The sequence below is a fragment of the Pelobates fuscus genome, chromosome 3 (assembly GCF_036172605.1).
Source record: "Pelobates fuscus isolate aPelFus1 chromosome 3, aPelFus1.pri, whole genome shotgun sequence".
In the NCBI taxonomy this organism is placed as follows: domain Eukaryota; kingdom Metazoa; phylum Chordata; class Amphibia; order Anura; family Pelobatidae; genus Pelobates; species Pelobates fuscus.
In genome coordinates, this window is record NC_086319.1 from 221,259,144 (window position 1) to 221,273,641 (window position 14,498).

The 14,498-nt window shown below is 41.5% G+C and overlaps 1 protein-coding gene across 2 annotated transcripts in view; it reads right to left on the reverse strand.

The window, feature by feature from the left end:
• The window catches only part of PIK3CG (phosphatidylinositol-4,5-bisphosphate 3-kinase catalytic subunit gamma), a 73,838-nt gene extending 60,035 nt beyond the window's left edge, over positions 1-13,803 (reverse strand). Inside the window, exon 1 of one of the 2 annotated variants that reach the window (XM_063448098.1) lies at positions 13,759-13,803. The gene's annotated coding sequence lies outside the window, so the exon portion shown is untranslated. Of the gene's footprint in view, positions 1-7,262; positions 7,335-13,758 lie in introns of those variants that run through there. The other variant, XM_063448099.1, reaches the window with a different exon arrangement.
• Between the last annotated feature and the right edge of the window lie 695 nt (positions 13,804-14,498).

Sequence of the window (14,498 nt, forward strand, 5' to 3'; positions counted from 1 at the left end):
CACCACCCTTATCATCACCACCATCCCCCACCACCCTCATCATCACCACCACCCTCAGCATCACTCCCCCCACCACCCTCAGCATCACCCCCCTCACCACCCTCAGCCTCACCCCCACCACCCTCAGCATAACCCTCCGTCACCACCCTCAGCCTCACCCCACTCACCATCACCCCCTCCTTCTCACATTACCCCCTCTCACTCTCACATTACCCCCTCTCACTCTCACATTACCCCCTCTCACTCTCACATTACCCCCCTCACTCTCACATTACCCCCCTCACTCTCACATTACCCCCCTCACTCTCACATTACCCCCCTCACTCTCTCATTAGCCCCCCCACTCTCACATTAGCCCCCCCACTCTCACATTAGCCCCCCCCACTCTCACATTAGCCCCCCCACTCTCACATTACCCCCCCACTCTCACATTACCCACCCACTCTCACATTACCCACCCACTCTCACATTATGCCCCCTCACTCACACATTACCCCCCTCACTCTCACATTACCCCCCCTCACTCTCACATTACCCTCACTCTCACATTACCCCCCTCACATTACCCCCCTCACTCTCACATTACCCCCCTCACTCTTACATTACCCCCTCACTTTTACATTACCCCCCCTCACTCTCACATTACTATCACCCCCCGCTCCCTCTCGCCATCAACCCCCCGCTCCCTCTCACCATCAACCCCCCGCTCCCTCTCACCATCAACCCCCCGCTCCCTCTCACCATCACACCCCCCGCTCCCTCTCACCATCACACCCCCCGCTCCCTCTCACCATCATCCCCCCCGCTCCCTCTCACCATCACCCCCCTTTCACCATCACCCGCCTCTCACATCACCCCCCTTTCACCATCACCCGCCTCTCACCATCACCCCCCCCATACACACAACACACTTCAAGCAGCTACCCCATACACAGGGTCTCAGACAAAAACGCAAACATGCTCACAGAGACATACATTCACACACACAATGATACTCTCTGTCAGACACACTCTCAGGCACATACACAGGTAGACAGTGCATCAATGTGTATATGTGACACTTTTTTGTTAGTGGGGCCTCATGTTTGCGTTTCGCCTAAGGCCTCATAAAGTCTAGAGCCGCCTCTGCTAGGGAAGTATACCCAAATAAGTGTCACATTGGGTGTTGTATTGATGTGGTAATTGCATTTTCACATTTATTTGTTATTTGTACTTTTATGGTGATTGGGAACACCTGTATACACATACACCCTATATATCACTTGAAGCGCCTATACACTTTCTATCTCTTTGAGTGTTTATTTCCTTCCCTTGACCTGTATTATTCATTTTTTTACACTTCCATATCTTCAAAGAGATGCTCTGAGCATGAAAATCACTAAAACTTAATGTAGTGGTTTTGGTGCAAAGACTCTATCCCTTCAGTCTAAAAAATTTTAACATTGTAGTTTTAATCAAATGGCAATGTTTACATTGGTCAAAAAAAACGTCTTTAGTGCTCTAGTGAAACAATTATGGTGAACAGGCACTCCAAGTGTGTGACTGGGTGCAAACAAGTTACTTTTGACCTATTTCCTCAAAAAACAGCAATTAGAATAGGGGTGGGGAACGGCCAGGCCAGCCCTTGTGCCATATAAGGCCCTTGAACAGTGCCGGACTTGCCCACTGGGAGACCAAGACATTTCCTGGTGGGCCGCTGAAGCTGGGGCCGGCTGAGGGATGCAGGTGCTAAAATGTTTCTTTTTTTCTCTTTGCAAATTGTTTGAAAACTGTAAGAAGCAGTATCACAAAGTCGCTAATTATTATTATTATTATTTTATTATTTATATACAGCCAGAAAATTCCGTAGCGCTGTACAATCACAATGAATAGAAGTGCAGGCCGCCGAGATACCGTATGATGTCATATCCCAGTGGCTGATAATCATTGTATGCAGGAGAGAGAAGTTGAAAGTTCTCACCACAGCTGCAGACATAATGACAACCCAGGAAACCATTGGGCAGCAGCAGGTAATTAGACTATTCAGAGAGAGCATCTGTTATTTGTGTGTGCCAACGTGTGTGTGGATCCTTGTATGCCTGTTTGTGTCAGTGTATGGGCAATTGTATGTGTGTTTGTGTCAGTGTGTGTTAGTGTATGTGTGCCTGGGTAATTGTATGTGTGTTTGTGTCAGTGTGTGTTAATATGTGTGTGTATGGGTTACTTTATGTGTGTCTGTGTTGGTGTCAATTTGTGTATGGGTCAGTGTGTGCGTGGAGTGATTAGTATGAATGAAAAAGGATAATTTAAAAATTCTGTAGTTTTACCGAATTTACAGGATCTCTGAAGGTGAGCTTGTCTGTAGTAAGCATGTATCAGTGAGCTTGTTTGTAGTGAGCTTGTGTCAGTGATGTTGTTAGTAGTGAGCATGTGTGTATCGGTGAGCTTGTCTGTAGTGAGCATCGCAAAGAGTTAACTGTGCTCCAGACTGACTGACACAAACCTGGTAAAGTTGCGAGTAGCAAAATCATCGAAACTAGCAAACTTCACACACCTCAAAGAGACGCAGTTCCAGCCATCACATGGTGAGGTAAATACTGTAAATGTTTGACCAAATATAGCAGGCTAATTTTCAAGCTGATAATTCTGATTGGCCTGCGAATGATTTTCTAAATATCCAAATGGCCCTTTGCAGAAAAAAGGTTCCCACCCCTGAATCAGAGTCACAACACCAAATGTTACTTGAAAGTAGATTTATACCACTAGAGTGGAGTCTGCAACATTTCCACCAGCCTCACTTAACAAAGACACTGATGGCTCGAATCATTGCTGAGTGACTGTTGGAATAATTCTTCTTTCAAGTAGCATTTGTTGTTGTGATTCTAATTGCTGTATTTTGCCTCTGGTGCTTGTCATTTCACTTCACTCATTTCACAAATGGTGTTGCTAAACTCTTTCAATTATTTATTTATAAATTATTTTACCAGGAAGGATACATTGAGATTTCTCTCATTTTCAAGTATGTCCTGGGTCCACAAAACATTCATGATCCTCTATGAAAGGCATCTGATTGGCTGAGCATAGTAATTGCCCACAGATCCAGTAGATCATGTGTGGATTGGACAGTAGGTCACTGATTGGCTTTAATAGAAATCATGCATCAGGATGATCTCAGAAAAAGAGAGCCAATTGCCAGACAGAGACTGCCTGAAAAAGTTACTAGAACAATGGGCGAAACACGTCACAAAGAGATGCCAATGGGAGGAGGAGCTAAGAATTGAAATTGCACAGAACCTGGTAGTACCTTACAAAAGCTGCCGTTCATCACGGTTATTCATGTGTTTGTGGAATTACTAGTTTGGTATTTCCATCACTGTTTAAAGTAAGCAGTTTTTATTTGTATTTTATTCAAATTTGAAGTGATACTGTGCCATTGCGGGTTCCTGGTCTTGTCTCTCTCCATGGTTTATGCTTAAGAAGATCATATTAACATACTGCGGATATCAAGCTGTGGGCAGCGCTGTACCTGGTGCGAGGCTGACAAGGCATTTGCCACCCCCCTAAAGCCCTGGCAAATGCCAGCTACTTACCCTGGGGGACCAGAGAGCTTGCTGGCCACCTCAGGGGCCGCTGAGGCTGGCAGTGATGCCGTAGCCAGAATATGACGTCACTCCGGCATTACTGAGAGGCGTGCGAGGGAGCTGAGCAGGAGGATCAGAGCTTCCTTGCCACCCGCCTGAACTCTGCTTCTGTCTCCCCGACCGCCTGCATGCCCAGCCAGCAGCAGCCCCACTGAACAAGAGGGGAAAATTCAAAATGTGCGCAAAAAAATATTTGTGAGTGTGTTAGTGTTTGTTTGCTAGTGAGTGTATTAGTGTGTGTTTGTTAGTGTGTCTGTCAGTGAGAGTGTGTGTCTGTTAGTGAGTGTTAGTGTGTGTCTGTTAAAGAGTGTAAGTGTGTGTCTGTTAGAGTGTGTACCTGTTAGAGTGTATGTGTGCCTGTTAGTGAGTGTTTGTCTGTCACTGAGAGTGTGTGTCTGCCAGTGAATGTGTATGTCTGTCAGCGAATGTGTGTGTCTGACACTGAGTGTATAAATGCCTGTCAGTGAGTGTGTATATGTGTATCTGTCAGTGAGTATATGTGTGTCCCAGCGTGTGTGACACTGAGTGAGTGTGCATCTGTCAGTGAGTATGCATGTGTGTCTTGTTAGTGAGTGTGTATGTGTCTGTCTGTCAGTTAGTGTATATATGTGTCTGTCGGTGAATGTGAGTGTGTGTGTAACTGTGAATGAGTGAGTGTGTATGCCTGTGAATGTGTATGTTTCAGTGAAAGTGTGTGTTGGTTAAACAGTGTGTGTGACAATGACTGTGTATCTGTAAGTGAATGTATGTCAGTGCGTGTGTCTGTCAGGAAAATAAATTTGGAAGGGCGGGGGGTGGGAGGGAGGGGTGCCTGAGTTTTGTCATGCCAAGGGCAGCACAAAGCCAGAATACACCACTAGTTGTGGGATCCATTGCCTTTTAAAAGGAGCTTTACTCATCCAGAGCTAGGGTTGATAGGGCTCTGGTAAATATTTTTACAGAAATATTATTGATGGTTGATAAATATTAACCTAAGTGCAACACTTCTAGTTTGTTTGTATTGTATGTCACTCTTTTTGTGATTGCTGCTGGGTTCTCTATACACTGGTTTTCATTTCAACCACTGCCCACTTTTTGAATATTACTTTGGACTGCTATTAAGGCTGACTGGGCTACAGAGGTCACTGGCCAAGGCTCCTGGTACTTATCACTCCTCACCAGCCTATTGATGCTCAAAAAGGTACATCATAAGTGCTGTAGGTAGGTGTCAACACTGTCTAATGCGAAACTTGGCCCTCGCTGAAGTAAAGACTTCTAAAGTGAGACAAATAATCAACAGGAAAAATATCCATCTACAGATACATTTCAGTTCCAGAATAACCAACATTATTCATATACAAAAGTAAATTTCTTCAATAAAAAATGTACCGGTAATTAAAAAAAAAAAAGTTAGGAAATGAGACAATAGGAATTAGGATTTAGGATCTGGTTCTGTCCAGTGCTTTATTCCTCTCTATTGCATCCTCCATCTCTTCCTTTCTTGAACATTTACACCAGGGTTAACCCCCACTAGGAGGGTTTGCAACTTTAGGCTCCACTTGTTTTCTTCTTTTTTCTTTTCTTTTAATTAATAATATTAGAGACAATAGGAAAGTTTCATAAAAAAAGAGCTGGCCAACAAAGACATTATATCGTGACTCTGTACCTCTAATAACTACCTTAGTCTAATGTATATATTTTAAGGAGGTGATCCCACTATTCAATTATATCTCTTGTGCAGGAGAAATTGATCTTTTGAAGTGCGTACCACCCAGAATTTATTTTTATTTTATTTTTTTAAATATTGTTTTTAATTCTTTATGGAATTGTAATTTACTGAGATAAATAATGTATATTAATAGCAAATTCCCAATATTCCAAAATGAATATACTAATCTTAAACACTGTGATTGGAGTGAATTATAGTTTAGGTATTTGCATATCTCAGACAACAGGTATGTTGATAAAGCCCTGTGTGGCGAAGCGCGTTTTGGCTGTTCTTAATTTATTTTTATGTATATTAATAAAGGAATATTGGCTTTTTAATTTTATGTGTGCCATATACCTTTTTCTTATTATTATTTTTAATTTCTAAAGATACTATTTTATTAAATGTTTTAATTATTTGAACCTGGTCATCCAATACATTGCAGCGTTCATCTGCCCAAGAATCCTAGGTGGGGATAGTACCCACTGAGCAGTATATAGTCAGTTCTATACTGACCTGTCTTAAAAAAAATATACAGTAAGCACTATATTTGGTTTTATCTTCTCCCTCTACCGAGGACCTCTTCCGCCTACCTACACTAACATCCTACCAGTGGGGGATCGACGCCACTGAATGCCAGTCATACCCGAGCTGGTTCTAGCTCTTTAATAGGTGAGTGTAACACCACCCTGCTGTAAAGTTTTATTTCTTCCGGTCTATTGAAAATCTTTTTATCTTTTCTATCTTTTTATGTTCACATATCTTAACCCGAGCCAAGACAACTCAACCATTTGAAGATCTACAACCGACCCAGACTTACATAATATTCAAGCTCCTGCAGGTCAACTTGACCCTCTACCTGTTCACTCAGTATCAGGACTATTGCAAATATTTTGCTTTGTTTAATATATGTAAGTACATTCCTATAGTTTAATATTCAATATTCTTTTTTTTCAATCTAGTATGTTCCTCTATATATTAGGAGACATAAGTCCCTCCCACCCCCAGGGATGTATTTACCACAAGGCAAACAAGGCATTTGCCTAGGGCGGCACTTTCAGGGGGGCGCCAAAAAATGCCACCCCAAGCTCCTAGACAAATGCCTTGCTTGCCTTGTGTTCTTGGGCTGTCCACCTTACTGTGAGTGAGTGAGTGTAGCTGTCAGTGTGTGTCTGTGAGTGAGTGAAAGTGTGTGTGTCTTTCAGTGAGAATAGGTGTACCTGTGAGTGTGTGTCAGTGTGTGTATGTCATTTTATGTGTATCTGAGAGTGTGAGCCTGTCAGTGAGTGGGTGTGTCAGTGTGTGTCTGTCAGTGAAAGTGTGTGTTGGTTAAACAGTGTGTGCTTATGACTGTATGTGTGTGCCAATGACTGTGTATCTGTCACTGAGTGTATATCAGTGCATGTATCAATGAGGGCATGTGTCTGTCCGTCAAAAAAGTGGCCTTGACACAAATTTTTTTTTTTTGGGGGGGGGGGGAATTTAGATTTTGGGGGTGCCCGAATTTAGTCGTGCCTAGGGCAGCACAAATCCAACATACACCACTGCCCACCCCCTTCTTTAATATATATATATATTTTTTCCAAATCATAGTTACATTTACAATTATTCATGCAGCATCATGGCTTTTCTCACTGAATACTCTTAGCACCATAATTACTGGCCTGATTTTAATAATATAGGTTATTTATGTAACAGAAGAAATTTAGATTTTAGAGATCTACAACTTTCAGAGGTAATAAAATAGGTGCCTTGATCTAAATAAAAATTTTAAATAACTGACAATTCTGAAGGGCAAAACTCTTTGAAGATCTCTGGATAGAAATGTTTTACATTACAAATAGATAAGGATATTATTCATGATTGTACATGGTAAAAATAAACAAAGTAATTTCCATAATACGCAGTATTAAATTGCTTTACACGCCCATGAATGTATAGTGGATTTCAGTTACCTTTTGAAGGTTTCTTGTGCAGCTCAGTGAAGATTGTTATCGTATTAAAGATCCGAGTGAGGACGCTATACCACTTACTTCCTGGTTACTATTACATGCTTTGTTAAATATATTCATAGCTACAACAGCTATTTCCTTTTAACCCAATTGGCACAGGATGAGTGTTAAATTTGCTGCACTCACCACCTTTAGTTCCTTAGAAGTTTATCCTTAGAAGTCTTCAAACACTATTAAAGCATCAAATGTAAGTTAAAAAGATATCACAGATAATTTTGATTTTCACTTAGAATTAAGTCAGATTCGTTTAGGAATAACAATTTAAAACTTTCATATAAAATTTAATACTACAGAATAAAAAAACAAAAAACAACCAATACTTTTGCAGCAAGTACCGGTAGATAACTTAAATTATAAGTAGTAGCCAAATATATTTTCCCATCTCATAACATACCTCCCAAGTGCCCCGATTTAGGAGGGACAGGCCCTGTTTTGGACCAAAATCCCTCTGCCCCTCTTTTCTTTCCTAATCCCATATTTTTCTAGGAGCTCCATACTGTTGGTGTATCTGACTGTATAACAGAGCTCCACAGCAATAATTCTAACAGTAAATACGATAAATATGATTAGAATTCAGTCTGTGTAACTAAAATACATTGTTTTTATTTCTCTTACATTACATTTGAGTTGCATAAATTGTTATTAGTAAGTCACCAAAAATATCCACAAAACAGCCCTACCCCTAGACCCACACCCATACCCCCAAAATTATAGTCTTCCTCTTTGTAGCACTGTGACAGGGGGCCCTTGAGGTGGCCATTGGCTACCTTAGGGTGCACTCGATGTGGCGTTTATTTAGTAAGACAGAGTAGGCACCTGCTTACCCTACATGGCAGGTTCCTACTCTGCCGATATATGCTGGACCGGGAGGGAGATGAGGCAGGCACCTGGCGGCAATGGAGGCCAATCTGGCAGTTTCTCACTCCACCCTCACGCACTCTTTGTGATGCTGCGAGCCGGAATATGATGTAATTCCGGCCCCGGCATACTAAACAGCGCGCAGGAGGAGTGAGGATTACACAATGGACCCCAGGGAGAGGAACTGCAAGATTACACACGGGACCCCAGGGAGAGGTAGGGAGTCTGGATGGGCCTCAAAAAATAAAATTAGTTTGTCAGAGTGTGCAATGTGTGTGTGTGTTTCTATGTATGTATGTGTGTGTATGTCAGTGAGTGTGTCTGTCAGTGAGTGTGACTCAGTATGTGTGTCTGTCAGTGAGTGCGTGTGCATCTGTCAGTGAGTGAGTTTGTCTGTCAGTGTGTGTGTGCCTATCAGTGTGTGTGTCTGTCAGTGTGTGTGTGTCTGTCAGTGAGTGTATTTATGTAACTGTCAGTGAGTGTGTGTATGTATGTGTGAGTGTGTGTTTGTCAGTATGTGTCTATCAGTGAGTGAGTGTATGTATGTTTCTGTCACACATGTGAGGATGTGACAGAAGGAGGAGCTGGAGAGACACAAGGAGGAGCTGAGGAAGAGACACATGGAGAGACTAGGGTGTTGGGAGAGAGACATGGAGAGACTAGGGTGGTGGGAGAGACACATGGAGAGACTAGGGTGTTGGGAGAGACACATAGGGGTTAGAGAAACACATGGAGGGGCTGTAGGAGGTGGGAGAGACACATGGGTGTTGCGAGAGACACATGGGGGTCTGGGGTGGAATAAGACATGTGGAGGGGCTGGGGGAAGATTGAGATACGTGGAGGGGTTGGGGGGAGAATGAGACATGTGGAGAGGCTGGGGGAGAGAATGAGACATGTGGAGGGGCTGGGGGAAAGAATGTGATACGTGGAGGAGCTGGGGGGAGAATGAGACACGTGGAGGAGCTGAGGGGGGAGAAATCAGCGCTGCGGAATCTGTGTGCGCTTTATAAATAGCAATAATAAATAAAATAAATGAGACATGTGGAGGGGTGGCGAGGGGATAGATGAGACATGTGGGGGGGGGGGGGGCACCGGGCCCAGTTTTTTCTAGTTACGCCTCTGGTCTTTAATAGTAAATATGTATTCTATTGGTGAATCACACAGGTTTACTTGCTAAAGTGAGAATTGTGTGGAATTTAAAGTAAATTTAAAATTGAAAGGGCAAAATAGCTTGAAATAAAACATACTCCAAGTCACCTAACCTTCTAGTTTGGCTATTTGGTCTAAAATATGAAATTCACTTTGAATTTGTGACAATTCTCACTTTAGTAAATAACCCTGACAAAGTCTCTTTAGGTAATGGAATTTCCTTTAGGGGTGTGTGAACCTCTTCTAATCTGAATTGGGGGAATGGATATATGCCTACTATATCTGCTCTGGTTATATATTGGTGGGCACTAGATTAGGCAGTGGCTTATTTTTTTAAAATACTATTCTGTTTATCAGACCTCCCATTGGTTCCATTTCCACTTCCTGGGATCTGCATTTGATACTCATGTCTTAAACGACCTTCTCTGAGCCACTGTTGGAGACTTCTGAAGACTTGTTGGCAAACCACTATTCATTTTTAGTTCAGCGCTTGACATCTGACATTACAATAGCCATCCTTGACAGGGGGGATGTATCTGCCATTGTCCTATCAAGCCAGAATATCCTAGACATTAATGTTCTCAAAGCTCATTCCACCATTCTAATCTAGGACACCTAAGGCTTAGGTTGAGGACATCTGCAGGTCAGGCACGTCGATACTCAAAATGCTACTTAAAGGACCACTATAGTGCCAGGAAAACAAACACCCCCCACCCTCAGGGTCCCACTTCCGCCGGCCTGATCACTTAACTTTCTCCAGCGCTGGGCTCCCTCGGCGCTGGGGAAATCTCCTCCCTCTTCCAACGTCAGCGCTGAATGCGCATTCAATCAGTCCATAGGAAAGCATTTCTCAATGCTTTCCTATGTACGTCAGCGTCTTCTCACTGTGATTTTCACAGTGAGACAGCCACTAGAGGCTGGATTAACCCTAATGTAATTCTGTGGACACAAATGACAAGATTGAGTGGGATCTGATCCTTCCCTTGTTAAATAAGAGTTATCATCTATGGATTGATCATTATTATACCAGTATTGATTTATTTAAAAGGTATTTTGTTTCGAAACCCTTGCATGTGCCACAGTGCTTAAAACACGCAGAAGTTTCCCCCAAATCCTAACTAGCGGCAGATCAGCTTTGCGCAAGGATGAGGTGCTGGCCCTTCAGTTCACAGATAAGAAACATGTGTACATGCTATCTACAATGCACAACGAAAGTTCAGTGCCAATATCTGTCAGAGGAAGAACTGAGCAGCTGTAAAAACGTGCACTGTAGACTATAGCTTGTATGTGTGGGGAGTAGACTTGGCTGATCAATGTATATACAGCCTTATCTTGTGAACCGAAAATGTAGGACCTGGTACAAGAAAATTTAAATCTATTTAAGCCAGGTTGCAATTTTCAATTCCCATATGCTGCATAAAAAAAGCAGTTATAGTGAAGCGATACTAATTTATGATTTTATGTTGAAACATTTGTCTATTTTATTTAGCTAGTTCCCCAATACTCCATCTTTGGAATCAAAAGTTGTCCAAAGCACTTGCCTTCCTGAATCTCCCTCATACTCTGTAAAACCACCATCACCACAGAGAAAGTGTCATGTTTGCATATAGAAATGCTTTTTAAATGAATCCAGTTATTACTGCGCAGAAAATCCCTGTGTTAATTTTACAAGTTGGAAAGAGCATCTAATATATTTTGCCATGCAGAGGTGGCTCTAGACTTCTTGAGGCCTTAGGCGAAATTCAAGCATGAGGCCCCACTAACACCCAAAGTATAAAATAATAGGGTGGTATTTTGTGTGTGTGTAAGAAGCATTCGCTATATTGAAAGGCGGTCTTGCAGTGCTGGATACAGAGTCAGTCTCATTCATGTTCAGTAAGTCACATGGCAACAGAGGCGACTCTCTAATTAGGCGGTTTAGGCGGCTGCAAGGCCCCAGACAGAGCGATGCCTTAGACGGTTGCCTAAAGCGCCTAATTAAAGAGCCGTCTCTGTTGCCATGTGACTTACTAAACAAAAACTGAAAAACGCACATCAGGGTTATATGTCCTGTGAAAATGGAATTTATGTATGTGAAAAAACACAAATGAAAAGTAGTTGCCTACTTTTTAAAATGTTATGCCATAATGGTGGGAATGTTATTTCCCAGGCTGCCATACTCTCTCAAAAGAGATATAGGCCCAGAAAATCATTGTCAAATTTCCAGGTATGAAGACTGAAAGTGGCAAGCGCTATATTTGATCATGTAGCTTTCCAAAACCCAATAAAACCTGTAAATGGGGGGATGGGTGGGGGAGTACTTGTGAGAGTTCACTGAACACAATTATGAGTGTTTTAGAACAGTAAAACATACAATGCCGATAATATCATTAGTGAAAGTGCAGCTTTTGTGTGAAAAATGCAAAAAACTAATAGGAACACTATTTTAGGCAAGGGTTTGTGACTACGAAAAAAGACTACACATACTCCATTTTGAATACCCTAGGATGTCTACTTTTGCAAATGTTATGCCATAATGATGGCAATTTTCATTTCTGTTCTGCCATATAATCTCAAAGGCAACATAGGCCCAACAAACCAATCTGGCAAATTTCAATGTGTAAAAACCAAAATGGACAAAGCCTATAGTTGACCTGTAATTTTCCAAAATCCCATAAAAATTGTACATGGGGTTTTTGTGTGATTAATGCCATAAAAACAAATATGAACACTAACTTTGGCCAGGGTTTGTGACTTGTGGCCACTAAAAAAGACTGGGCATACCCCATTTTGAATACCCTGAATTGTCTACTTCTGCAAATGTTTGTGAGACATCGCTTAACATAAATATGCGTGTTTTATTTCAGTACTAGCTAACAATAACATGGCATTCACAGTTAAAATATTTTGCAGAACTTGGAAAAGACTTTCTAAATTTAAAATTAAAATTAGTGGTAATTGACCACGTCACTCAACCAAGAAGAGGTGGTGATAGGCGCAAAATGCTGCTCAACAGGGAAGCCAACTGGATACACAAATTGGATACGGTAGCCCCTAAGGGACTAAATGAGACTATACCTTATCATTCATTTATCTAAATATGCTCCAGTTTGTTTTGAAGAGTATTGTTTTTATAATTCACTATACAACGTTATATGTTTTAATGCTTGAAGTTGTATATAAATTTAGCATCAGTATCACTTTAACATAGACACTACTTGCACTTTAATTGACCACTTTATCTAATCTTCCTGATACAATGTATATGATGGCACTTTATAATAATTAGGATGTAAGTCTACATCCGATCACTATGTTTTCACCATATAGTACTTATTAGCACTTTAGTTTAGTTGCACACAGCACTAAGGCACTTTGTCCAAAATAACATAAAATTGATAAAATAGACACAGTATATGTTTTATTATCATTGCATTTAATTATACACGTGTGTAGAGTCCTTTCCCTTTAAGAGCTGTTATTAAGCTCGTCTGTGGATACAGAGATACAGAGAACGATGCTATAACATTAATACAATCATTATTTTCTAATGATTTTTAATGTCCATGAGTCTGTAAATTTATTTCCCCCATAGTACTATAGAAAGCCGATGGTTGTTTATAGGATGCCATGGCCATTTTGTGAATATCATAATCTTCCAGAATAACATTTTCAGGGCTTTCAAATGAGAATTACTGTGAACATAGCTCTTTTCTCTTTTTTTAAATGGCTCTAATATCAAATGCAGATATATCTTTATATTAAAGAGGAGATATGAAGTAACCATTATGCCCTTTTAATGGGGAATTAGTCCACTTTTGTCAGTTTCCCCACGTGAAAGTGGTGTATAAAACTGCACGCCTAACTCTAGCATTGTTAAGTCAGTTAGGTGGTTTACAGTTCAGGAAAAACACCTGCCGGTTCTTTTCATCTTCAGCATTTGATAGTCCCCAACAAGCAGGGAAATGGGCGTGTTAACCATGACCAATGTTCAGTAACCAGCTACTATTAATATACAGCTAACAACACACATTTTTGTAGAATGCTATATGCATCATTTACTGCTAATATAAAAAGGCTGCAAATCGTGTTACTGGTGCTAAAAATACAATACTGCAACCACTGACCTGTCATCTCTTGCAGTGTCTACATGTACACTACTATATATTTAGTACAAGAAGCTAATCAGCTAATACATCAGTAAAACATCCAAACATATGCTCAGCGAATCCAGTGCAGGTTGCTGTAATAGAAGCTGATCAGCTGCCATTGATTAGCTAATGTGGTGTCATCAGTGTGCGACTGTTTGTATGGAGAGTCAGGGTGATCATCCCAGCAGCCCTTCCAGTAAGAACACAAGTCACTAACATAGAATACATTATTACAAGCCATGTTCCAAACATTCCATGAACTGATACAAAACATGCATATTATCACCGTCAGTGTGACTTACTGTTTTTTTCTTCACAGCAGATATCGGTCCTTTGCTTCCTTTTACCCAAGCCCTTCCGTTTGTGTAATATTTACTTTATTAGAGATTAGAAGGTCACTGGCGCCATCTGCAGTTTTTCTAAAATATGTACACTTCTATAACTAAAGTAAATCATTTATTAGTGTTCTTTCGTTTTACAAAATTATTATTAAACTTAAATGAATACTCCAAGCACCATAAACACTACAGCTTGATGTAGTGGTTGTGGTGCCAGGAGTACCCTGGCGCCCTTCAAGCGTTATCTAATGAACTGTGGTAAAATGGTTTGGCATTTTAGCTGAGTACCCAGATATACATAGAATTTTGTTGTTCCTTGGCATGGCAGGTACCCTTTAAACCAGGGGTCCTCAAACTACGGCCCCCCAGATGTTGCTGAACTACAACTCCCATGATTTTTTGAATTACATAGATAGCCAGAGAATCATGGGAGTTGTAGTTCAGCAACATCTGGGGGGGCCGGAGTTTGAGGACCCCTGCTTTAAACCAAGCATGTTAAACTTGCGGGCCACACTTGCCATAGGGCCACTTTGTGTTGTGGCTGCCACCAGCGGCAAGACAGGAAATATATTTCCTGTCTGATTCTTGTCTTCCCTCCCTCGGCCGATCGTGTGCTCCCGCAGGCGTCTGGCCTGCTTGAGCAGAGAAGAGCAGGGCTGGAACTGGAAGACGAGCGGCCCAGCTTAAGGTAGGGTAAGAGGGGC